The 27794-nt window shown below is 42.9% G+C and overlaps 1 long non-coding RNA gene across 1 annotated transcript in view; it reads right to left on the bottom strand.

Annotated features, from left to right (window-relative positions):
- Window positions 1-23296: 23296 nt before the first annotated feature.
- The window catches only part of LOC310842338, a 54608-nt gene continuing 50110 nt past the window's right edge, over window positions 23297-27794 (bottom strand). The window contains exon 3 of the long non-coding RNA XR_014563076.1: window positions 23297-23424. This is a non-coding gene — a long non-coding RNA (uncharacterized lncRNA). The remainder of the gene's footprint in view (window positions 23425-27794) is intronic.

The following is a 27794-nucleotide window of genomic DNA, read 5'->3' as shown; positions in this document are numbered from 1 at the left end:
AGTGTAGCATCAGTTCATCATGGAAGGTTTGCTTTGCAAGCCTAAAAATCTGAAAATGGCCTTTAAGTCTTAAGGTTTTCATTTTCAGGACATAAATGGCTGATGGAAGACAGATCCAGGTATTTTGAGCCATGTGCTTGACTCCTCAAAGCTCAAAAGCTGTTTCCAGTTTTATAAATACATGAAGAAAGCTGAAATGCTTTTTTGGAGGGAATGAGAAAGGAAATTATCCCTTGGGCTGTGATTTTGGCATGGCAAGTTTCAGCCTGGAGGAAACTTTACATTACAGCCAAGTTATAAACCCCACAGAGTGAAGGAGTGGTAGAGGAACAGGGATGGAACCTAATGGAGCGGCTGGCACTAAGCTAAGAATATTACTGTTGCAAACACCATGCTAGAACAACAGCATCTCTTCAACAAGAAACTGCCTCTGCCTAATCTACAGCAAGATGTTTGGCTTTTCTTTCACGTTAGGAGTTGCCAAAATCTCTTTAGGAAGAGGGGGGAATTTTTATTTATTTTATTTATTTATTTAAAGGAAGCACTTCTTGAGCTTGAGCCATGCCAAATTAGAAAATATATCTATCTATTCCCAACGTCCCATGGCACATTAGCGTGGCCAAGAAACAGAACTCAGGGTGGGGCTATGCGTTTAGGGAGCAGTCTTGATTCTCGTTGGTGGTGGGATCACCAGTCAAATGTTATTTCTAAGTGCATCCATCACTTTCTGTCATGTAAATGAATGGTTCCCATTAACCTCATACAGCAAACAAATGCAAACAGATCAGAGCACTTACCAGATACAGTTTTAATGGGTACAAAACCGTTTGTGAGAGTGAATGGCCTGAACAACTCTGGAAGAGAAATGCTAAAGCTCCTTCTAAACCACCAATGGAGAATGTGTGGTCCTCCAGATGTTGTTGGACATCACCCTTGACCATGGCCCATGCTGGTTGAGGCTGATGGGAGTTGAATAACTTCTGGAGGACCACAGGTCCCCCATCCCTCTTAAAGACATAAATGCATTCCTATATCCCTAACAACTAAGCAATCAATCTACCTAGTTGTCATAAAATCGGACCTCTCTTCCCACCTTTCCCACTCTCTCTCTTTCCCTTCTCCTGTCCCTTACTATTAATTTGTCCACTTCAGTGAAAACTCAGCACCTCTTGGCCATCTCTCAGATCTTTGCACTTAACTGAAGACTGGAAAAACTGAAAAACGGAGAGAACCAAAACTGACAGATCCTTCCAATCCTAGTCCTTCCAGATGTGGTTGGGATCCAGTTCCCATCAGCTCTAGCCAATGTTCAGGGATGATGGCAGATGCAGTCCAACAACATCTGGAAGGACACAGGTTAGCCAGTAATGCCTTCCATAAAGGTCTGATTGAAGTTCTATATATATGTTGCGACTATATATATTGACTATATATATTGACAATATATATTGTTCCAGTAACAAGAAGCCGAAAGCACCAGCCTGAAGATGACGAGTGAGACCTCGTCGAAACGTCGCCTAGACACCCCAACTTTTACACGGGAAGACACCCGAGGACACCAAAACCTGCATTGAAGTCCTATATCTATACAGTATAGGACCTCAATATATATATATATATATATATGCAGGTTTTGGTGTCCTCGGGTGTCTTCCCGTGTAAAAGTTGGGGTGTCTAGGCGACGTTTCGACGAGGTCTCACTCGTCATCTTCAGGCTGGTGCTTTCGGCTTCTTGTTACTGGAACAGAGCTCTGTTCCAGTAACAAGAAGCCGAAAGCACCAGCCTGAAGATGACGAGTGAGACCTCGTCGAAACGTCGCCTAGACACCCCAACTTTTACACGGGAAGACACCCGAGGACACCAAAACCTGCATTCCTGTACCCGTGAAAATCTACGAAAGCATATATATATATATATATATATATATATATATATATATATATATGTATTGAAGTCCTATATATATGTATGCTATATGTTGCGACTTAGTCCCAAAACACAGATTCCCAGATTCCATATTATGTAATATTTGTTTTCATACAGGGGTTATACCAACAGTGTTTCAACTGCCTTCTTTTTAAAGACACACACACAAAGCACAAAATCAAAATATGGAAGAGAGAGACAGAAAAAATAAAATTGGAGAGGGATGTGCATGTATTAATTTTTTAATGTGGGTCATTTGATTCAGGTTGCAGTTAAAGGTGTAAACAGATTTAAGAGTTGGAAATTTAATCCTCATCAAGCAGACTAATACTGCCTTTGGTGGTTATGTAGCAAGGCTCAAGGATATTGGCTTCACATAATAGATATTCAGCAGATCACTAGAGAAGCTGTGAATGATGACACAGTAACAATTCTTTTTAATTATTTAAAAGATGACAGATAAAAGATGACCCAATTGTTCCTTATGAACTTTTTGATTTCTGCAAAAGTAGTTTATGCTCACTTTTGGAAATCCCCCAGTTCCTGCTATATTGGAAATGCTTATGAAAAGAGTTGAAATTGTACACATGGAAAAATGAACAAAATCGTTCCTCACAATTCTAGACACTGGTTGACGCAAGACTCAAACTAGAATAAGTTTAGAAAGACTGAATTTATCAGGAATGTTGGGAAACATTCTGTTTTGTTGCTCTCTTCACTTGTTGTTTCTTTTGCCCCCCCCCTTTATTAAAGTTTTGAAAATTTGTTAAACAAAATGCGTTGAGGGGTGGGAAGAAATGCATTCATACAGTAAAATAAAATGTTGCAGGTAGGAGTTAAAGGTCATTTCTGAGTACAGTGGTACCTCGGGTTAAGTACTTAATTCATTCTGGAGGTCCGTTCTTAACCTGAAACTGTTCTTAACCTGAAGCACCACTTTAGCTAATGGGGCCTTCTGCTGCTGCTGCGCCGCCGGAGCACAATTTCTGTTTTCCTCCTGAAGCAAAGTTCTTAACCCGAGGTACTATTTCTGGGTTAGTGGAGTCTGTAACCTGAAGCATATGTAACCTGAAGCGGTGCTTCATGTTAAGAACAGTTTCAGGTTAAGAACGGACCTCTGGAACGAATTAAGTACATAACCAGAGGTACCACTGTATTATGTACAGAACTTGGGATGCAAGCACACACAACGCAGCCAAGGAGGTGGTGTGTCGCGGAGCCAGCGGAGAGAGCTCCGGACTGCGGGAAAGCTCCGGAGCCTTCCCACCTCCGACGGGTGCTGGATGCATGCAGGCACCAAGCCCCCACTCTGCCTCGCTTACCTCCCCGCTCTCCCCTCCCCAAACTCTCCACTTTGGCGCCCTCCACTGCTTGGCACCCTGGCTCGCCGCGCCACTACGCCCAATGGTAAAAACGACCCTAAATGGCATCTACCTGAGGTTGTTGTTGCTCTTGTTTTTAACATGTATTTTGTGGTTTTGTGTTGTATTTTTATATAAAAGGTGGTATAATAATAATAATAATAATAATAATAATAATAATAATAGATATGCCACTCAATTTTTAAAAAATCTCTAAACGGTTTACACAAAATGGTACCATCATGTTACTCTTCTGGCATGTTGCCTCTTCCTCTTTAAAACCCTAATGCTGTAACCTTTATAGGGGATTGCTGAACCTTTATATAGAGGGTTGCTGTCAGAGATGACTGTGGGAACATTCTCAGATCAGTCACTCATTCTCCTCAATTCCATTGCAGGGCTCCCTGGTGGAACATTTCATTGACTCCGGCTGTGTCTCAGATCCAGAATTTGTAGCCCCGAGGGACTTGTTCCTTAGCTTCCTTTTCAAACTCGTCTGGCCCTTTCTGCAGCTTGGCTTGCAAGTCATGGCTGATCAACTTGTCTTACCTTCCGAAGGGCCAGATTAGGTGCTCGATGGACCAGCTAATTGCACCTAAGAGATGAGCTGCTGGTCCCACATTACAGCATATGGCATAAGATCAACATGCTTCATATCCTCTGCTTTGCAAGAATGCTTCTCCCTCTGCCTCACATTGGGCTTGGTTTAGGCACAGTCCTTACCGGACCACTCTAATGATTCGTTTCCAGAGGATATAGCAGTTGCTTAACAGAGTCATTAAGGGGGGGGGGAGTGGGGGGGGGAAGAGGGAGGAAACAACCATTTGTAAAAGTAATTTGTGGTCATTTGCTTCATAGGCTCCAGAATCAATGAGTGGGCTTTAAGATATTCAGTAGAAAGAACATCTAGGTAAATAAACAATGCTGCCATATTTAGTCTTAATTCAGTTTCATTAGTTAATCCAATTATCCTCAAAGCAATGCATTCATACTAAGGAATGTGATTCTGGAACATTTAGTATCTTCTACTTGTGCGCCACATGCAAGGTTGTATGTGTATATTTTCTGTTGATTAACGGATGTTAAACTATAAATCTGGAGCCCCATGAACCTGATCCCTACATCTATATTTAGGCCAGAAGTTCTTTATTTATTCATTCATTACTTGGACTTAGAAACACTATCTGCCTCCCTGTGACAATATCTAAACGTTGCCGTCCTTTCCACTCTTTCTCTTGGCATATCCACCCAGCTCAGCCTGCATTAAATTCGTTCATTAAATTTCTACCCTGCCCCTCCTCCCAAAGGAGCCCAGGGTGGTAAACAACAAGTAAGAAGACATCTTAAAAACAATTCCAATGCAGATTTAGACTAGGGAAGAGCTCAACTTAAAAGGCATGTTAAAAGAAGGCTTTATTAGGCACCCAAAAGACAGCAAAGATGGTGCTTGCCTTATATACATGGGGAGGGAAATCAGAAGTTTAAAAGTGCCACAAGACCCAATAACTCTGGAGCTCCATAACTCTGGAGCATATCCTCAGCTCCCCATTATATAGGCTTATATTATGTCTGGGTTAGTTACAAGGTTGGTCTTAATTTCTCATAGCCCAAGATTTAGAAAAGCCTATCCTTCAGCCAGATGCCCATCTAGAATAGCAGAAGTAATGTGTGGAGCTTAGTGAAACTGTAGTGAGACGTTATGCCTCATTGTTAGGTTCACTAGGGTTGTTATTATCATTTATTTAATTTGTATACTGCCCTTCATCAGCAGATTTCAGGATGGTTCTCAACCTAAAAGTACAATATAAAAATACCAAATGCACGATAACAACACTTCCGGGTTGGCACCATCGCCGAATGGCGGACTCCCTCCGAGCTCCGGAGGGAGCCTGCTCGGCAGGGGCTGGGTCCTACTGCGCCGGCGACGCGGGGACCCTCAAAAACCATGGGCGCTGAAACCCATGGACATGGTGACTCGGCTGGCACCTTTTGCGCTCCCCCCCGGCCCGCGAAGGAGCCTTTTTAAAGGCTACGGAACGGGTGACGGGGTGGTGGTGCTTTGAGTCCTCCGCTTCCCCTGCCAAGCGAAGCCGCATGCCATTCGACGGAGAGCGCTGACTTCTTCTATTGAAAATCTGGACCTAAAAGAATAACCCGTGAGTAATTGGAACCTGGACTAAAAAGGGGGATAAATTTTTAAAAAATTCGGAGCGAGCGGGGGAGGCGCAAAAAGGAAGTCAGCCCCCCCCCCTGTTGTAGAGGAGCTAAAGCAAAGGATTTGACATCTAAGATCGAGTGCAACCCTATTTTTACAAAGATATTAATTTCGCGACGGAAAACTATAAGACTGAGCTGGAGGAGAAAAGTGGAATTGATTTAAAAGTAACCCCCCCCCCCCGGAACCCTGGGAGCGTTTTGCGAGAGCGCCGGGAGAAGACAAAGAGAGGTTTTGACAGCTGTCAAAGAGCTGTCAAAGCAGAAGAACAAAATGAGAACTTTGTTACAAAGACTTTGCTGGTTACATTTGTTATAAATTGGATATAAATTGTTTAAAAACAAGGAATAACAAGTTATTTGGACTGATTGGGGTGATCTGGAAGGGAACTGAGTTATTGCAACCCACCTAGAGGAGCTGAGGGATATTACAAGTTGTTGACATGGAATTTGAATAGAACTTTCTATCTCCTGGGAAACTGCAGAAATGGAACACTATTTTGACTACAGAGGCTGACATACTAAAGAAGACAATAGACTTATCTATTGAAAAATGGAAGGGACTTGGCATTATGTTTCATTCCTGAATAACAGAGCCTCTGCAGCTGAATTTGAAGCTTTTGGAATTAGAACATTTGTGCAGGAAAACAGGAAAGGAAAGAAAAAAAGAAAGAAAAGGAGAGAGATCAACAAGAACAACAAGAATAACAAGAATAACAAGAATAGGATAAAGTTGGAAGAGGGAACATTTGGGACATCCAGATTTGAAAGGTTTAAAGAAATAAAATTGGAGTTTTTACTCCTAATGTATAAAAATCTGGATGGAAAAAATGAGCCTTTTTGAGACAGACTCCTTCCAAGATTGGACATTCGAAATTAAAGATGACTGGTAAAGGACTATGGCTTAAATAATTGTGGGAGCTCCAGGAAGACATCAGATGTTGATAAATTTTGGGAACGCAACCGGGAAAAGGGGGAGGGAAATTTGGAATCCAACGGGTGTTAAACTACATTTTATTTCATTATATTTTAATTTGCAATGTATGTTAAAGGGGGGAACGCGTGGAAGGGAACAGGTCGATTTTAGGAGATGGGAAAATATTTTTAAATTGGGTCAATGACAATAAGTTCAAATTTGGGATAAGAAATTGCTGAATTTATAAGTAAGAATTGGAATACAAGAGGGGGAGGGGAGGGGGAGTCCTGGAAAGATGTTAGGGAAAACAAGATTTTAAATTTGGATGTTTTGTTTTTTTATTTTGTTGTAATTGGAAACTCTTAATAAATATTATTTAAAAAAAATGCTGAAACTAAAAGCAAAAAACAAAACAAAACAAATGCACGATAACAACAACAACAACAAATCAATAGTCCCCCCTCATATTCCCCCCCCCAAGAGCACATTTAAAAGGGATATGCGGTGTTAATCACCCAAAGGCCTGGTTAAAAAGGAACGTTTTCACCTGGCTCCTAATAGTGTAGTCTGAAGTCACCAGCCAAAGCTCCCTGAGGAGAGCATTCCACAAATGGGGAGCCATTGCAGAAAAGGCCCGTTCTCGAGTTGCCACGCTGTGGACTCTTGTGGAGGAGACACACAAAGAAGGGCCTCAGAGGATGATCTCAGGGTCTGGGTAGGTTCCTATGGAGAGAGGTGGTCTTTGAGGTATTGTGGTCCTGAGCCATTTAAGGCTATTTAGGTCAAAACCAGCACTTTGAATTGGGCCTGGAAGCTAATTGGCAGCCAATGCAGTCAAGCCAGGATCAGTGTGATATGCTTAAACCAACTTGTCCTAGTGAGCAACATGGCCATTGTATTCTGCACCAGTAATTCATCCTGAAACTGTAGACCAGGATGATCTGTCAGGCCCTCCAGCTATTGCTGGACTCCAACTCCCCAACCAACATGACCAAAGGTCAGGAATTATGGTAGTTGTAGTCCAGCAACCTCTAAAGGCTACCCCACCCCTGCTTTTAGCCAAGAAGGCTGGCTGTGACCCCAACAGTGTTGCCCTACTTCTAGCAATAAACACAGTGCATTGTTGGCAGCAAAAGTTCTCACAAATTCAAGGGAGTGGAATAGTCCTTGAAGCTGACTCGCAGCTAGGAAACAGCCTGGAGTTCAGAGTGCCTCAAGGTTTGGGAAGGGCGCAATGGCACTTTAAAGTCAATGTTCCACACCCCTTTTCAGAATTTTGCTAAGACCTCTTCAAACACAACAGAGCTCGCATGGCAACTGCTGACACAGCTCCAGCTAAGCCATAAAGTCCCTTGATCAAAATGTAAACATGAAGGTTTCATTTGTTTACATATGACTCTCACCTTGGCATGGCTGATCCCAGCAACACACCCCATATGAATCAAGGAAAGATCTCAATGGCAAGCGATCAAGCTCAAACTTGTAGAGATAGAAAAACTTGCCAGAGAGGCTGAAGCAGAATTCATCTCTGACAGATTAAATACTACTGTCATAAGCATGATTTGTGCTGAAAATGTACAGGAAAAACCCAGAGGACAATCCAGGAAGTCAGTTACATCACCATGAAAACAGCAGCCATGGACAAGGCCAATGACTCTTTAACCCCTTTCTTCCTTTTCCTCTTTTCACACTCTACTAAATCCTCTACAAAGGCTTGCAGAGGACACCTATGACCTTCATTTCCCCTCATTGCTCCTCAGGAAATGAGAAATGCATACAATTCATTTCCCTTTGCATGGGCTATAGCAACAGATATGTCGGTAGAGTGTTCTATTAAAAAGTGTTCAGATGGGCAGATCTGGATCTGCAATCCATGAATACATGGAACAGCTATAAAACAGCTAATCATACCTATGGGCCTTCAAGATGGAACCACCACTATTACTTCATATAAGAGTCTCCAACTGCGTCTGAAGAATAATAAATCCTTAGTAAGGAATTTGTGTAACTCTAAAAGCAGACATTGAAAACAATGAGCCTGATAGCTTTCTTCAAATATCTGAAGGGCTGTGACACAGAAGATGGAGCAGATGTTATTCTCTGTTGCTCCAGAGGGCACAACTAATAGGTGGAGATGTCAAGGAAACTGATTTCAGCTAAGCATCAGCAAAATCTTCCTAACAGTAAGCAGTGTTTGGCCAGGAAACAAGTAGTGGCCTCAATTCATGCAAATTCATTTATTTATTTGCTACACTTATATCCCATATTTTCCTCAGTGAACTCAAGGCAGTGTATATAGTTCCCTCCCCTGCATTTTATCCCCATAACAAGCCTGTAGGGTAGTCTAGGTTGACATAGTGACAAGCCCAAAGTCAACCAAACTGAGCTTCATGGCAGAGCGGGGATTTGAACCTGCCTTTCCCTGGTCCTAGTCCAACGCTCTAAGCACTATACACCACGTTGCATCTCCTTATGCCATTTCTGTCTGAAATGCAGAGGCTTGGAGTAAACACCATGAACAAAGGGAAACTGTATTATTTCCTGCCAGCTCTGGTTCCTCAGTGTTCCACATATAAATGTTCAGCTGCTGGGAGAACAGAGTGCGAATTTGCTTTCTTGCTCACAAACCAAGGAGCAGATCCCAGCTGATGGTGATAGGGTTAGACAGCAAGTTCCTGCCTCTTCCTGGAAATATTTATAATGGTTACAAGTGTCAAGAGACGGGAGGCAGCAAAATCCAACCAATGTGCATGATTTTCACTACCCGTTTCATAGGCAGAATATAAATTCTATGAAATAATGAATAAACAGTTGTACTCCTGCTTCTGCGGGGATATGAGCTAACCTTGATTTCTCCTGCTTTGTTGGCTGATAGCACATTATAACAATGACAGTCAACGTGTTGTCCTCCACATGTTTTGGACTACAACTGACATTGTCCTCAGTCAGTATGGCCAATGGTCAAGGATTATGGGAGGTGTAGTTTACAACATTTGGAGAGCACCATGTTGGCTACCCTTGCATTAGAACATTGTGATGCTGCTACTGTGCTCCTGGGCTTCCAGCACTCCTCCGGTTGGCCATTGCTGGGTGAGATAGGCCTGTGGCTTGACCCAGCAGGGCTCTTCTTACGTTAGGCAATTTGCTGGTTAATAGTCAAGATAGCCTGTTGTTGGGAAGCCTTTGGCAGCACCTAGAGAAGATGGCATTCTTCCAGTTGACAGGCTGTGTGAAAAACATGAGCTGGTGTCAGGGAAGGTGATGGACAAAGCGAGCTGTCAGTAGGCTGAAGGGGAAATGCTTTGGAGGTGCAGGGTTTCTCTTTTCTCCCCCTGCAAATTTTATCTTGCAGATTTCTAGGTGTTTCTCTCTGCCTTCACTTCCACATTCCCCTGCCTGCCGCAGTGTGTTCCGGGGGGCAAATTTGTGGATGGGACACAGGAAACTGCCTTATACTGAAGCAGACCATTGGTATATCTGGCTTTGTATTCTCTACGGTACACTGACTGGCAGTGGCTCTCCAGGGTTTCAAGCAAGGGACATTCCCAACCCTACCTGTAGATGTTGTGGGGTTGAACATGGGTCTTCAGATGCTCTACCACCAATCTTCAGCCTTTCCCCTATAGGGAGTGATGAGGCACATGAACGTAGCTTGTGGCTGCATGTTACGCAAATGTGGGCCAGGGGATGAATCCTGGGAGTCTCTAAAAGTCCACTCTCTCCCCTGGCTAAGCCCCTTCAGGAAAAATTAGTTGTGTTTAACTGATATTGGTGGCATTTAATTGATTTATCTCATTGATCTTATCCTGATCAGGGTCTGCATTTGTAGATGGGGTAAGGGGGGAGGAAGTGGCCTGGGGCAAAGTAATTTTCTGCTCTATCATTAGCTCAATGAAATTAGCATTTGACCAAAACCTTTGGAATAAAATGTAGGAAATGGAAGAGGAAACTGATGAGCATCCAAGAGATATCCCCAAAGCCCTAATTTTTTTAAAAAAATATCTACCCAACTTTGTTCTCTAAAGTATCCTGACCACTTTAGCATCCTGCAAGAATACTGTATTCCATTCAGTGTGTTAGCTTCAAATATATACCTACTTTTAACTAAAGAAAGCAAACTTTCCGATATGGGAACTTTCCCCCAAGCTGGATATTTCTGAACTTATCACAACTTTCAAGTGAACATGCTCTGGAGTTGTCAACTTTTTATTCTAAACGTCCATCTCCCACCTAACATTTTGTAATTGTACTGGATTAAATTCTGGTTGTGACGTCTGTAAACTGCACCCCACTCAACCTCAACCTCCATCTGCTCACAATAAACTGTATTTCTCTCAAGGTGGATTTGAAGTTGATTTTGTTTTGCTTTCTTTTCTTTTCTTTTTTTAAAAAAATATACTTTCCAAAGTATTAAAGGTTTGGTCCTACCTCCCATGAGTTTCCTTGTGGGGGAACCAAGCAACCCAGGCAGTTAAAGGAGCACTGTAGCTCAATAAATTAGCACAGCAGACTACCCTAATATTATTCCCAATACAACAATTCACCACTTGCTTTCCAGCTATCTAAACTGCCTCTAGACATTTTCTCATATGGAAAGGCTACACTCCCGTTTAACACCATAATGTTTCCCCATAAAGTCTGTCTCATCTTCTCTTCCCTAAATGCTCATATACTCATAACTCACCACATAGCCAGTTGTGCAGTCTCCAGGAGCCTTGCCTCCCACAATAAGAGAGAGATTGTATTCCTTTGGGGGTACACAAATGTTGACCATTAAGTTAAAATTGCTTATTCAAGGGAATGGCTTATTTCAACGAGGAATCTGAAAAAAATAACGAGTTGTTCCAGTAAGAATGAGGAAATATAGGAAAGGCAAACATATTCACTAGTGTGGTTCCTTATATGTAGTATTGCATGGCTACCTTCACAGGAAAACCAAGGCTATCTGACCTTCTATTGTAGAGAAGCCATGTTTTGTAGTGGCCCAGATGCCATAACGCTAGCTGCCAAACTGACCAGGATAGCCTACGTATAGTGTGACACATGCAATGTAACATTTGTATGGCCATGCTAAATGCTGCAAGCATGTTAAGGGGTGGTAAGTCTTAGAAAGCCATACATTGAGGATGAACAGTGAGGACTGTTGCCTTCAAACGTAAGTTCTCTGCAAATGTAAGCATTCTTTCACTTTTTGAGTTCTTTGAGAGCGCATGGTTAGGGATGATGTGGTAGATATTTGTTAATTTGTGTGTATCTCAAGACTGCTGTTGTGCTCATGCCCCGTTGGTGGGCTTCCCATAGGCATCTGGTTAGCCATTATGAGAACAAGGTGCTGACTTAATTTTTCACTGTACATTTTAATGCACACTTTCTTCTAACATGCACATTTCTCTCAAAGGAGAGTTGTGTTCCTGTTTTTGTATTATTTCATGATTAGGCTGGTTCAAATTCAGTTGTGAATCTAACTGAATTTTCCCCAAATCCCTATTATGTAATTTTTTAAGAGGATGATGGTGATAGTTTGTATACCGCCCTATACACAACATAAAATGACAAAATAAAAACACAAAATAAATAATTAAAACAGGAACAACTGAATAATGTTGGGATTATGCTCTATCACTGAGATATGATCCCACTCCTTTAGCCGTTGAAATGAATGAGAGCAGCACAAAAGCATGGCAGTGCTCTTGCAAATTATACCCAAGTGAAATCGACCAATGGACCTAAAACAGGCTGGCAGACCCCGTCAAACCTTAGGCAAAAGCCATGTCCTGTCAGCTGCAAAGTTCTTGACCATACCCATGGCTTATTGATCTGCTGACAAAATAAATTAAAAAATTAAAAAATTGTCCAGTAGCACCTTAAAGGTAAAGGTAAAGGTAAAGGTACCCCTGCCCGTTCGGGCAAGTCTTGCCAGACTCTAGGGTTGTGCGCTCATCTCACTCTATAGGCCGGGAGCCAGCGCTGTCTACAGACACTTCCGGGTCACGTGGCCAGCGTGACAAGCTGCATCTGGCGAGCCAGTGCAGCACAAGTTACGCCGTTTACCTTCCCGCTGGTAAGCGGTCCCTATTTATCTACTTGCACCCGGAGGTGCTTTCGAACTGCTAGGTTGGCAGGCGCTGGGACTGAACGACGGGAGCGCACCCCACCATGGGGATTCAAACCGCCGACCATGCGATCGGCAAGTCCTAGGCACTGAGGTTTTACCCACAGCGCCACCTGCGTCCCTTTCTAAGTAGCACCTTAGGGACCAGCTAAGTTTGTTCTGGGTATAAGCTTTCATGTGCATGCACACTTCTTCAGATACACTGAAACAGATGTCACCTGACCAGACCCTTATACAGTGGTACCTCTGGTTATGTACTTAATTCATTCTGGGGGTACGTTCTTAACCTGAAACTGTTCTTAACCTGAAGCACCACTTTAGCTAATGGGGCCTCCTGCTGCCGCCACGCCGCCAGAACATGATTTCTGTTCTCATCCTGAAGCAAAGGTCTTAACCCGAGGTACTATTTCTGGGTTAGCGGTCTGTAACCTGAAGCGTATGTAACCTGAAGCGTATGTAACCCAAGGTACCACTGTATATAGTGGGAGGGTGACCTCTGTTTCAGTGTATCTGAAGAAGTGTGCATGCACACGAAAGCTTATACCCAGAACAAACTTACCAGTAGTTGGTCTCTAAGGTGCTACTGGACGGTTTTTTAAATTTTTTACTTATTTTGACTGCGTCAGACCAACACGACTACTTACCTGAATCCATGATCTGCTGACAGGCACTATTCAGCTTGGTGGGCGCAAGTTGTGCAGGTCTGACCTAAACTAATTCCCTGCACATAGAACAATGCATTTCACCAGTGTATTGAGATGTCCAGAGCAAGACTTCTTGTGTTTCTCATTTCCCACCAACTCAATAAACAAAAGAAATAAGAGTGGCGAAGTGACTCTGAATGTAAAGACAACAATCTTTTTTTATGAACTAGGCCACTTCCTTTCATGCATAGATCAATTAGATGGGCACTTACTCGCTTCAAGCTGATGCTTAGCAACAATGAGCATGGGCAGGGCAGATAGCAAAACAAAGAGCCTCATGACTCTGGTAAATATTTATGAAGCCATGAAACAGACCCCGTGTATCTGTGAATGATCAAAGGGACCATAAGTGTAATTATTAACTGAGGTCAATGACATTAAGTGTCTCTGGCCACACTTGGTGCTGAGAAGGACCAACTTGAGTGGCCACATAAACCAAGCAAGACTACATTTATCAAAGTTACAGATAGGTAGCCGTGTTGGTCTGCTGTAGTTGAAACAAAATTTTTAAAAATTCCATCCAGTAGCACCTTAGAGACCAACTAAGTTTGCTCCTGGTATGAGCTTTCGTGTGCATGCAGATACACTGAAACAGAAGTCACCAGACCCTTATATATAGTGAGAGAGGGGAGGGATTTTACTCAGAAGGGTGGTGGGAATGGAGAGACCTGGTCTGAATAGAGATGTTGGATTCTTATCTCATTATACATGATAAAGCTATTTTTGGCCACCTCATCCCTTGCTTTTTCCTGTAAGACCAATTGCAGTCATTAACAGTCATCAACTGGTTTACCACACCTATCAGCCAATCACCCCTCCCCACCCTCTCACTATATATAAGGGCCTGGTGACTTCTGTTTCAGTGTATCTGAAGAATTGTGCATGCACACGAAAGCTCATACCAAGAACAAATTTAGTTGGTCTCTAAGGTGCTACTGGAAGGAATTTTTCGTATTACATTTATCAAAGTCTGCCATACTGTACTCTAATACCCAATTCTAGTGTGGCGCAGGATTGCCTACAGCTCTTACTGGAAGACGATGACAACAAAAGCTAGATAGGCTATCAGGGGTTTACTAGCTCAGATCCTCCTAGTGTCCCTTTTTCCCAGGGACAGGCCCAGATTTACAGAAGTCGTCCTGGTATCTGATTTTATCCCAGAATCTCCCGCTTTTCCTTAGCATGTCCCTATTTTCATTGGAGAAAGGTTGGAAGGTATGCCAGCTGATGGCTATGTTCTACCTCCACTGTATGCCTCTGAATACTATTTGCAGGGAATCACAAGCGAGGAGAGTGCTCTTGTATTCAGGTCCTGCTGGTGCGTTTCACATAGGCATCTGGTTGGCTGCTGTGGGAACGAGATACTGACCTTGATGAACCATTGGCTTGGTCTAGCAGACTCTTCTTACATCAGACCTGTAAGGTGTGGGATGGATCACAGAGAGGTACCATCTGATTTAGCCCAAAAAGCTTACAGGAAAGCTTGGACTCACTGGCCATACTCTCCTGTAGAAGTCTTTGGCACCAATAGACTCCACTGTTGCCCATAGGCTCTCTTCTTGAGGCTGCTGAGGCATGATCGGTAAACCCTGGGCCAGACAAACTGCCTTCAAGGGCAGGGGACCCTAACCCTAACCTGTTAGGGAATAACATGCACCTTATTCATTTTCCTAGCATTGGCTCATTTCCTTGTCTGCTGCTTAAAGTTGTAGAAGAGACACAGATCAGCTCTAAGCAAAGCCTCAGAAACAAGCTCTATAATGCAGGGATGAGACTCTTTTTTTCAGTCTGAGAACCACATTCCCTTCAGGAACCTTCCAGAGGCCACACACCAGTAATGGACATGGCTAGAAGCAAATGTGGTGATCCTCACCTTCCAGGAAGCTGTTGTAGTAGTTCTGACCCACCTGGTGAGCCACTTCTGACAACAGCTCTGTGAGATAGGTTAGGCCAAGATGCAATGACTGGCCAGTGATCACTGCTGAGGGAGGTCCTGATTGCATCTCTCCTTGGTCCTATTCTGACACTCCCAACAATGAGAGCCAGTGTGGCGTAATGTTCAGAGTGGCCTGGGAGGCCAGGGTTCAAATCCCCACTCGACCATGCAACTCACTGGGTGGCCACTCTCTGCCTCTCAGCCTACCTCACAGGCTTGTTTGGGAAATTAAACGTGGAGGGGAGAGAAAACCATATACACCACATTGAGTTCTGGCGGTGGGGGAGGGGGAGGTAGGATGCAATAAATAATAATAATAATACCACACTGGTTCTCAATTCTGCCTTTAATATAAGTGTTGCTTTTTACATTCTTGAGTAGTCAGGCTTCGCCTGCCAGCTTTTCCTCTTCCATACAATTCTTAAAGCTAGAGGAGACCTGGCCTGAGAGAAGAGCAAGATACAGACACTGGACAGCTGATTTGCTCATCCATTTTCTCAACAGACTTCTGCTTGTGCAACAAAACTCGCCCTCTCCCCTTTAGCACCCCCTTTGCACCAATCAGCTCCAGTGTTTTGAGAGACCTTCCAGAACACAGTGAAAGGAGAGGAGAGGAAGGGGAAGGGTAACTAGTCAATGGTACAAGGGAGATCTAATGGGAAAGCACTAGAACCTCTCCTGCAATATTAACCCAACCTTTTGCCTGGCCTGGTTGACACCGAACAACGTCGAAATGCTGGTTCTCACAAAAGGAAGGTCTTTTGCAGAAAGAGGACAATAGCGCACAAAGGGATTTATGAAACGGGCTCAGGGGGAGGGTTGTTTTCAGTGGGATTACGGGAGGTTGTGCGAAACATCTAAGTGAGGTGCTAACCATGTCAAAAAGCGGTGGCACAATGAATAGAGGCTTTAATTCAATTTGGTGAGCCGACACCTGACCAAACAAAGGTGGAGCCAGACAGAGTTACCTTAACATGCTGAAACAGATGCTTTTTTTAAAATGTCAGGATATAATATGTCAGTGTATTGAACCACAGAGTGAAAAGGAAACATGAAAGTCCCAGACTAAGTCCTAAGCAAGCAGCAGATTCAGCATGGCACTTGAAATGCATCCCACTGTGTCTATACAGATCACATCTGCTTGTACTAGGTACTATAGGAGTGTTGCACATATATACGTATATTCCAGTGTGGTTATTGGTGGTAATACAGGCGTCCCTGGCATCAAGAAGCCAATTGAAAGATGCAATGTGGCACAGTTTTTATTATTATTATTTGAATAACCTTCTGTCCCAATTCAGTCTACAGGTCATAGCACTGAATCTCTTGATGAACTGGAATTTGGTGGCTTCACATTGCAATATGGGACCATTGGATGCTGCCTTGAACTGAGTCAGACCATTGGCCCATCAAGTTCAGACAGTGGACAGTCCCAGGCTTACCTGGAGATGATGGGGATTGAACCTGGGATGTTCTGCACGAAAAGCAGATGCTCTACCACTGAGCTAAGATTCTTCTCCCTTTGAATGCTTACAAGGAATGCATTGTTTACCTGCACAATCAACACTGCAGGCAGTATAGAGAGGTGTGGTGCAATTGTCAAGTCCAACACTGCTGCAGTGTTCCTTCTGGGGTGTCCATGAAAGTCATTTTCATTGAACATGAAAAGTTCCTGCTGGATCAAGCCAATGGCCCATCTAGACCTTCATTGGAGGTTTTGAATCAGAGCTTGTATGGGCACCTGCCATGGATACTTTAGTTGAGATTCCTGCATTGCAGGGAGCTGGACAAGGTCCTTCTCAACTCTACAATTCTATGATTGTATAGTCCAGCATCCTGTTCATCACAACCAGATGCCTGTGGGAAACATAGAAGCAGGATGCGAGCACAAGAGCACTCTGCCCTCCTGTGGTTTCCAGCAACTGGTGTTCAGAATCATTCTTGCCTTTGACTCTAGAGCATAGCTGTCATAGCTAGTAGCCACTGGGAGCCCTCTTGTCCATGAATTTGTCTAATCCCCCTTTAAAGCTGCCTAGCTTTGTGGCCATCACTGCCTCCTGTGGGAGCAAGTTCTATAGTTTAACTATGCTCTGTGCATAGAAGTTGAGGCATTTGGGCAAAGGCTGCTGCGATGTGCCTTATTTTTCACACTTCCACCGGTGGTGGCAAGCATGGCCCCGTCTTTGTGTAATAAATATTTATAACAACTGGAACAAATAGTCCTGTTCCCTCCTACCATGCGCAAGATAGATCTCAGACAACAACACATGTCACACTCTGGTGTCTTAAACATTTCAGTATGTCAGCGCTGGCTTTTCAAAAGACGTCCTCGCATTATGGCAAAGTGAAGTGAACCCAGAAGACAAGAAGTTTATAATTATTAACAGGCTAATCATCCTGTTACTTGCTGGGCTGAACAGAGGGAGAGAGACGATGACAGCCTGTGTGGGTGAGTCATCCCTCCTGTAATTCTGCAACACTGAAAAGGATTAAAATGTATTTAATTATCAAAAATTGTATTTTTATTCTCCCGCGAACAGACATCTCCACAGCTATTCTTCATCTCTCCCTTCCCATCTGCACTCTTCAAACCCTCGTTTGTCTTCCTGGAGGTGGTTTTGAAATGAATTGTAGATGACGTAATTGCTACCAGCACAAGCATTTATGGTGTGAGTGCGTGAGTAGGGGAGGGGGAGAGACCAAAATGGGGTCCAGAGAACTGCAAATGGAGTTTATTTGGTAGTAAACATTCAGCAGAGAGCCACCACACCAGGATCTGCTGCTAGCACATGGGTTGTGGCAGTCAGTAGACTTCAACACAGTCTAGCAACATCATATAGAATGATAGAAATGCATCATTTATTCATTTATAATCATTCGATCAGTTCAGCAAGCTGCCTTTATGGTAGATAGCTGGCCTAGTTTCTCTCTCTCTCTCTCTCTCTCTCTCTCTCTTCTCGGTCTCTCCCTTTCTCTCCCTCTAATAATCTGTGCAGTTAAACATTCCCATTGATGTTTATCAAGCCAGCCAGTTTAATAACTGTGAGCACAGTAACAGGTATTGTGTTCAGGCAAAACACTCCCTGCCTTGACCTTCCAGGCACAGACAAGTTAGAGGCACGGCCGTGACCCATATCGCAAACATTCAAAGAGGAAAGAAACAGCTCTGTTTTCAAAGCTGAACAATAAGGCAACGAGCCGATTGCCCAACCGTGTATTGCCAGCCATTGCAAAGACAGGCTGTGCAAAAGTAAACAACTGTGTTTTTCTGTGTGTGGTTTTTTTAATGTATGGCTTCAGTTGCTTAGACCTGGCCTTGTGTCTGAACTTGACAGCTATGGAAAATTCCATTCTCAGATTAGATACACAGCTTGATCCAGCTATTTTTTCTTCCCCAGCCTCTGCTAACTAGCACCTGTTTGCCAGCTAGAATCTCTTGCACATATCTTTGCATAGGTAACAGCACTGGATTGCCTGTTTCATTTTTGCCCTGGGGCAATAGGCTTTGGGGTGGTTGTACTACTTCCCTGTCTAAAGCCCTCTCTTGTTGCAATTCTTCTTTTGGAAGGGCAGGGAGTGCTGACTGTGCAAATGTCTCTCTGCTATGGCTGATGCTGTGGAGCAGTGTCATGGCAGGTGGAACCAGACTGAAATCACCAGTGTCAATGCAACAATTCATTCAGCACCACTAGCAAGAGCGCATCCAGCAGCGTGACCCACTAGGAGAGAGCTCTTGCAAAACAGGCAAGCTTTTTCAGAAACTCAAGGAACCTCAAAAATATCCAACTATTCCCCTCACCCCACAAAGAAAAGAAAAAACCCAAAGCATGGAGAAGTCTCTCATCCCACCTTACTTTTTACCATTTCAAAGCTACATCAGGAGGAAGCTATAGAACCAAACAACCACCATCCACAAAATAATAGTTGCGTCTGTCAAATTAATTTGGTTCGAGGGGAGGGAAAACTCCAAAAGATCCCAAACATGTGCAGGAATGGGGAGCCTTTAATCCTTCTGATATAGCTGAACCATTAGCTGTCCACTAGCTGTGTTCCCTGGGTTGATGGGAACTGGAATCTACCAATGTCTGGGGGGCTACAGGTTCCCTGTTTGCATTACAGAAGAACAAAAAGCAGCTCAGGTGAGGAAGTCCAAAGATGAGAATGAAATGTGGTTAATGGAAAATGCTATGTTATTATGTATGTCTTTTATTGTCTAAACAAAATTTTAATAAATATTATTATATTAAAAAAAGCAGCTCAGGTAGCACTCATGAAACACATCGATTACAGGGGAACTCCCCTTGAGCCTCTAGAGCAATTTCCTTCTGAATAATCATACTTAGGACTGAGCTGTTATAAATTAACCGGTCAGTTGCGACACACACATTTGCACATACAAAGATGTACGTCAACTGATTTCTTATTGCTTTGATCAGCATCTGGTGCATATTGAAAATAACATTGAAATATGCAGTATATTAGTGGAATTGGCTTGTAAAAATATGTATACAGGCAAAATTGCATACAAAAATTTGAGGAAAAAATGTAATGTAGAGAAAAATACACTGAAATGCAGACAAGTTCTCACAAAGATTGTCTTTGTATTATTTTTTTGAAAACTGATACAGAAATATGGAGAACCTGAGACTGGAAGACTGGAAGAATAAGAAACAAAGAGAAACTGAAACCAACAGATTCGCCGTTTTCTATGTTTCACATTTCTTATTGTTTTGATCAGCATCTGGTGCATAATGAAAATAACATGGGGAAATACAGTATATTAGTGGAATTGGCTTGTAAAAAAATATGTATACAGGCAAAATTGCATACAAAAAATTGAGAAAAAAATGTAATGTAGAGAAAAATACACTGAAATGCAGACAAATTCTCACAAAGATTGTCTTCATATAAAAAAATTGCAAACTGATACAGAAATATGTATCTTCCTAAGACTGGAAGACTGGAAGAGTATGAAACAAAGAGAAACTGAAATCGACAGATTCACCGTTTTCTATGCTTCACATGCCAAAACTGTCAAAGTCCTTTGAATAACTGGTTTGTCTCGGCATGATCTTTGGTTCTTGAATGCTAAAGAATAGCAATCTGTGTTGGGTTTTTGCAATTTTGTTTTAGAAAGAGATTTGGATATGTGGTTCATAGTATGGAAGCGAGTCATAAATAAAATGATCAAGTCACTTCCATGCTGTTTAGAGTTGTGGCCATCACTTTTTATTTATTTATTTTGGAATTTTTTTAAAAAATGAAAGCTCCACCATTGGCTCAGTGGCAGAGTTTGTGTCTGGCACACAAAAGGCCCATGGCATCTCCAAATAAGAATGGGAAATGGTCCCTGTTTGAAACCCCAGGGGGCTGCTGCCAGTCAGTGCAGACAGTATTGATCTAAGAGAGGCCAAGGTTCTAATTTAGTATCAGACAGTTCTCATCTTATATGTACATTTCTCCAATCCCTCTAGCTGAAAAACACATTTTGCGGTCATAAATTGCTATTGTGGTCATATCACTGCCCAAATGCAAACATTTCCTAGAAGTTAGAAATTCATTGCATATACTATCAAATTTGTGAGTCCTAGCCAGAAGTATGCAGGAGGCATGCCATGGGGACAGGGCTGAAAATAGCACCCCTACGTTGTGTTTGCCACTCTGTTCCACAAAGTTGAGGACCACTTGTTGGGATGTCCTCACAATGGGACTTGTCCCACCTCCATGCGACAGCATTGGCTTCTGCTGGTAGTCACGGGGAAACTCATAAGGTTATGACCTCAAGCTGCTGTCCTCTACTGAGCAATGATTTGCCACGCCTGTCTTTGCAGAATGTTGCAGGTATTTTCCATTGCTCCTGGCCTAGAAAGGTTAGAGGTGTAAAGAGTGGGGTGATCAGGCTTCCGCCCAACATCAAAATACCCTTGGAATGATGACTATTTAAAGAACAAGCATTAGCCCTGCAATAGGAGCTGTAGGATCTGGGGAAAGGCATGCATTTGGCTTCTCTCCCTACAAAGCTGATTTTATAAATGGAGAGAGAGTTTACCTGGTAGGTGAAACTTAGATGTGAAATTTCGGGACCAGACATCCCAGACCCCAGACTTAATTAGTCCTCACCCTGGTGACCCTAAGAAAATGTTGTAATGTTAGAAAATAAATACGATGGGGATTAAGAAAATATTGAAATCCCAGTCAGCCAAGTCCCTTTGGCGGTCTGAAAAGAGCCGTTGCTTAGATTTAAGCAGAAAGACGAGAAAGGAACATAGCTGGAGCAGAATGTTTTGAAAAGCCTTGAAGGGAGGGTAGGAAGACTCAAAATGCCAAAGCCAATTTCTGTAGATATTGAAGGAAAAATCCTTCAGACAGCATGACAAGAATCTAGTAAATAAATAATAAACGAGGAAAAGGCCTATAAAATCATGATTTTCAGTCAGCCAGTCCTGCTCTCCTCTACAATACTCCATCCTGCCCTTTCTACCCAGTTTTCTGTTGCTCCCCCACCCACAGTTAGGGGTTGCTGTCCCATCCACACTTCAATTGGCCCTGCCACTTTCCCCTGTGAAAAGCTGTAGTTTAGTGCTGAACTGGAACAAAGCGCAGTAAGTTTTTCTGCAGATTGCCTTTGTTCCAATTTAGTGCTATAGAGCAGATTCTCCAGCGGAAAGCAGCAGGAAGGCCAAACCAATCTGACCCGTGTCTAGAAAGCATGGGGCAAGCAAAACTCTTGGACGGATGTTTTCTAGGCATGCGACAAGTGAAAGAATGGGTGAGCTTGGTGTTGAGCCTCCTCTCTCCTCCCACCAGTGTTTTTTTCCCTAAAGTTTTGGTCCCCCCCCCCCCTATTTGGACCACGAAAGGCCCTGGTGATAGCAAAATAACACGCTTATCAGTGCAGCTGGGTCCTTGTCCACAGCTGATGTACGCACAGGAACTGTGGGAAAGCCTACAACTTTTTGAAGAACAAAGTAACAATAAAAGATGAAAACTGCCTCAAAAATCAGCAGCATCCTAAGAAGTTTCTCATGTCAGTTTTATCGTATGGGGTGAACAAAACGGGAGGTGGGGGGGGAGAGAACCACCCTGCCCTCTTCATAAACGTAGGGATTCCTGGATTTGTCCAACCCCCCCCCAAAAAAAGCTCCACAACAAATTTTTGAAATATGGCAACCCCAAACCAGTAAGAATAGGTCATATTGCATTCAGTGGTATTGTAGCTGAAAGTCATGTCATCCCTCTCTGTGTTTTTGGAGAGACCCACAGTTATTTTCTGCAAACAAAAAAACAAAAACAAAATGGCACCATATGGGAAAATGATTTAAATTCTGTTTTAAAAAACAACATTGCCCCTTAGAGTTCTTGATCGCATGGTGGCAGAAAGTGCATCATAAAAACCAAATGACCTGCCAGAACCTAAGTATATCAGTGACCCAGTTCTATTTATAAATGCTTTGACCCAGTCATGAGCTTGCCAGACTGCCACGGTGATTTATTTTATTTCCCTGCCATGTGATATTTTTGGATATTTTGGATACATTGCAGAGATGGAATGGAAATGATATTACTGTAACTACAATCCGTGTCCCCTGTGTGGAAAGGCAGGTCCTTTCTTTGACCCTGCACCAATTATATAAGGCACTTCTAGGACTGGGCCATGCCTTTGAAACCAAATCTTCTTTTATAAGAAACAAGGGAGGTGAATTTTCCGGGTTGAGTTTAAAAACAAAACACTGTTTCCTTATATCTCCGTAGAATAAACACTTCAAGGTTGACAGGCTATTGAAATGAATGATATACACCAATATGGGAGTAATGTGAATGACGATTTCAGTCTGGTTCCACATGGGGGTAATATGGGATTCTGATTTTTGTGTGTGTGTGCATGAAAGATTTTGCAGCTGCTTTTGTTTGTTGGGGGAAGTGTTCCTTTGAAGAGCATCTGCTATGGATGCAAAATGCCCCAGGTTCAATCCATAACATCTCCAGGTATCTGGCTCTAGGATTGTTGCAATGTGGTGTAGTGGTTAAAAGCAGTGGACTCGTAATCTGGTGAACTGGGTTCGCCTCTCTGCTGCTCCACATGCAGCTGCTGGGTGACCTTGAGCTAGTTACACTTCTTTGAAGTCTCTCAGCCCCACTCACCTCACAGAGTGTTTGTTGTGGGGGAGGAAGGGAAAGGAGAATGTTAGCTGCTTTGAGACTCCTTCGGGTAGTGATAAAGTAGGATATCAAATCCAAACTCTTCTTCTTCTTTCTTAGAACCCTGGAGAGTCACTGCCAGTCATTATTGACAATACTGAGCTATATTGTCCAATGGTCTTACTCCGTTTATGGCAGCCTTCTGTGTTTCTCTGTGTAGTTTGTATTGTTTTTAGCGCACATGTTGATTTTGCGGTATATTGGTTCATTTGCTGTAAGCTGCCCTGATGGGAAATTATAAAGTGGAAAGGCGATTTAGAAATCTCTTAAAAATAAAAATAAACTGGCTCTGGAGCAGTCTGTGTAAATTATATTAATAATCTGTGTATATTTTAAGAAGAGGCTTCTGGATCAGACTAACAGCCCATTGAGCACAGCATCCTCTTCTCATAGTTGCCACCCAGATGCCTGTGAATAGGTATGTTCTTTTTATCTTTCACCGGGTTTGCTCTGCCCATTGGAGAAGGGAGGGGACTTCATTTACATATAACTTGTAAATACTAGAATTACATTTTTATGTTTTATTTTGGCTTGATTTATTTTTTAAATTGTGTGTGCGTTTGTGTGCATGGGTGTGATGTTTCATATTCACACCAAACCCCAAGAATGGGCTGAGGCAGAAATCTGAACAAACGAATGCAATTTATCAGCTGAACAAGAGACGGCATCCTTTCAGAAAAACCATCTGGGTACTGCCCAAACTCTTTTTGAATGTTACAAAATAGATTCAAATGAGTAAAAACTGAAAGTTTCCCCCATCAAAATGATTCATTGCTGATGTTCATTGTGTGTGTCCCATCCCAGCATTGCTGAAGGTCTCAAGGGTTTTGTCTGATACAAGAGATAACAACTTTGCACACTAACTCATCTATTGTGAGTCTCTGCTTCCCTTTGTTCCTTTTAAATAACAATTTCATTCCTGTTTCGTCATCAGACATTTCATTGTGACGGGCCGGGACATGTTTTCTTTGATGATGTTCCTGAAAAGTCCCCATAGAGTTCTATTTCAGTCCTATTGAATATTCTAAGATTTCTCTCTTGGACAGAAGTTATTATTTCCTCGGAGGTCAGCTTTCTTTGCTCCCCTGACATTGAAGGCCTAACAAACACCTTGTATTTGATACTCAATTCTTCCTTGGTTATCCAAAGGGGGAAATGCCAAAAGAAGGGCGGGGAGAGAGCACATTCAAACGGACAGATGGAAGGCTGCCTTCTTCCAGCTCAGATTATTTATCCATCTACCTCAATATTGTCTGCTCTGACTGGCAGCTCTCTGGGGGTTTTGGACAGAGGTCTTTCCCACCATCTCTTCCTAGTCCCCATTGGAATTGTCTGGGGTAAACCAAGGATGTTTTGCGTGCAGAGTATGTGCTGGGTTCTATAGCGCCTCTCTGCAAAGTTTGAAATAAAAAAGGTCTGTAAGAAACTTGTATTTATACTTGCCTGGGCAACCAGCCGGGAGCCGCTGACAGCATCCTGACAACAACCACCAAGTCAGGCTTGAAAGCAACAATTGTATATTGAGCATCCAACATATATTCAATGCACTTGCACAACAGGACTTCTCTCCTCTCCACCTTCCATGCCTTCTAAATCTGTTCTGTTTTTTACTCCCGAACTCTCCAGAGGAGATCTGTAGGGGGCGTGGTGGGAGAAAAGGGAAACTCCAGTGGCATAAGTAGGAATCTTTGGACTGATGGGGTGTTTTAAATCAGGCTTCCTCAACCTCGGCCCTCCAGATGTTTTTGGCCTACAACTCCCATGATCCCTAGCTAGCAGGTCAGGGATGATGGGAATTGTAGTCTCAAAACAACTGGAGATCCGAGGTTGAGGAAGCCTGTTTTAAATCCTCCCAACTTGTTCGAATGACATTGGTGTGAATCTGTCGCCAGTACTTCCAGTTGTTGGGAAGACAATAAAGTACTCTACCTGAAGAAAAGAGGCTGTAAGGAGAGTCGGATTTCAGGTGGAACTACGTGTTACACACATTCACATGTAAGAAACGTCCGGTGACTCCTTTTCCTGGATATTATTTCACAGCACTGCCTAACCCCAGAGACAAATCCCAATTCAAACAAGGCCTTTATTTTCTGCTTTGAAATAGATCCTCAGCTCTGAAGGCTTGCTTTATTGGACGTTTAAAGGAAACTAAAATGAAACACGTTGTCAGAGCCACCCGAGGTCCCAGCTCACAAGAGACCAAAGTCCAGTCCAAGTTATATACAAAAGGTTTTATTGAAGAACATTGTTGTCGTTACATCCAAGCTCCGTGGCTCAGCATCTGTTACCCTTAGATGTTTGAAGTCCCCTCTGAGTCAGTCCCGCCCCTGCACCAGCTTAAGAGGCTTGTACTGCTCCACCTTTTCCTCTCTTTCCTTTTCCGCAGGGTCTTCCTGCCCCCCTGTGCTCCCTCCCTCTGGGACTCCCCCGAGGCTGAGTCTTCTGCCGCCTGCTCCCCCCTCCTTCGTGCTTTGGGACCAGGCTCCTCCTCAGGGCTCTCCTCATTTCCGCGCGCCTCCACATTTGAACTTGGCGCGCGTACGTTGCCTCTGACCTTCCTTTCGACCGTTACGCTACTCTCGGTACTACACTCCTCCCCTTCCGGCAGGACGTTTTGCTCCGAACTCCTTCCCCTCTCTGCTTCCTGTTCTGCTCTTTCTGACACACTGGCAACTCCACCCCCTTCACTCCGTTCCGACGGAGAGGCCGGTCCCGATCTCCAGCCCCCACTGGGGATTCCCCCTTCGTTCCCCTGCTTCTGACTGCCTCCCTCTCTACTGCCCCTTGGCCTGACCAGGGGGGCTCCCTTTTGGGAATCCTCGGATTCACTTGACGGACTCACTGACAACCTCGGGTCATCGTCGTCCTCTTCCTCGTCGCCCTGGGACCCCTCCCCCTCGCTCTCTGACCCTGAAACCCTGACACACGTTTAATAAGGAACCATTTGAAATAACATCTCTAATATTTGGCTGCCCTTGAGTGTGGTGCAGTAGCAACTAGTAGTTTATTATCTACCTATCATCCATCCAGCTATATCTATCTATCTATATCTATCTATCTATCTATCTATCTATCTATCTATCTATCTATCTATCTCTATCTATCATCTATCTATCTATCTATCATCTATCTATCTATCTCTATCATCTATCTATCTATCTATCTATCTATCTATCTATCTATCATCTATCTATATCTATCTATCTATATCCATCTATCTATCTATCTATCTATCTATCTATCTATCTATCTATCTATCATCTATCTATCGTCTATCTATCTATCTATCATCTATCTATCTATCATCTATCTATCATCTATCTCTATCTATCTATCTATCTATCTATCTATCTATCTATCTATCATCTATCATCTATCATCTATCATCTATCATCTATCATCTATCTATCTATCATCTATCTATCATCTATCTATCATCTATCATCTATCTATCTCATCTATCTATCATCTATCATCTATCTATCTATCACCTATCTATGTATCTATCAATATCTACACACACATTTTAAAAGAATAGATGGCTTCCAGCAGAGAAAGTTTCGCCATAGCTAGCAAAACCGCAAGGGGTGGTGACTACTGTCAATCATCATCAGTGCAACTTACCATCTTATTTCAAAAATCAGTACACAATGTTTAAAAGTAAGCTCTTCATGAAGCCAGAATGTTTTATAATGGTGACTCACTGGCTCCTTCAGCAACAGAGGAACTCTAATAACTCAGTTTTTATGCCTTTGCCACATCGATTATAAGAGCCTTTTAATAAAGTATGTGCGCTGCGATTTGTTTATATCATGCAAATTAGAAGACATTACATAAGAAAGGCTCAAGTCTCCAAATGCAGACAGCTCACAGATCTGCCCACAAAAGAAAATATGCAAGTTCACTTGGGGACATTCTAAACCGAGCTGGTTTGGAGGACTGCCTTCTTCAGTCTTGGGCCTCCCATCAGGCCAAGGCTGCTTAGCCATTGGTCATGGATGATGGGAGTTGTAGTCCAACAACATCTGGGGATCCAAGGGTGCAGGATGTAGGTTTAGAACATCCAAAGAACAGAAGCACACAAGAAGAGCCCTGTGTCAGGGACAGTAGGACCATCAATGAGTACTCTTTGGGTTCGGTCAGTCAACCAGCTACAAAACCACCTAACAGTTACCTCGATTAATCATTTAATTATTTGCATTTCAAAGAGCTTTACTGGTGGCTTACCATGTGCTTTTTCTAATGGTAAACCAGTCAGGACATAGTGAAATTGTATAAGGAAGTATCTATCCATAGGGGATGAACAGTAGCTGGGACATTGTTATGAATGATATTCAGGTGATTGAGGATGTGGCTGTACTTGTGTATGTTGCAAGCATACATTTTAATTAGGTGGAGGGTGCATTTATGGGCTCTGGTTTGCAT

Source organism: Podarcis gaigeae, assembly GCF_964106915.1.
Source record: "Podarcis gaigeae genome assembly, chromosome: 3".
Classification (NCBI taxonomy): Eukaryota; Metazoa; Chordata; class Lepidosauria; order Squamata; family Lacertidae; genus Podarcis; species Podarcis gaigeae.
This window is presented reverse-complemented; position numbering and strand designations above follow the sequence as displayed.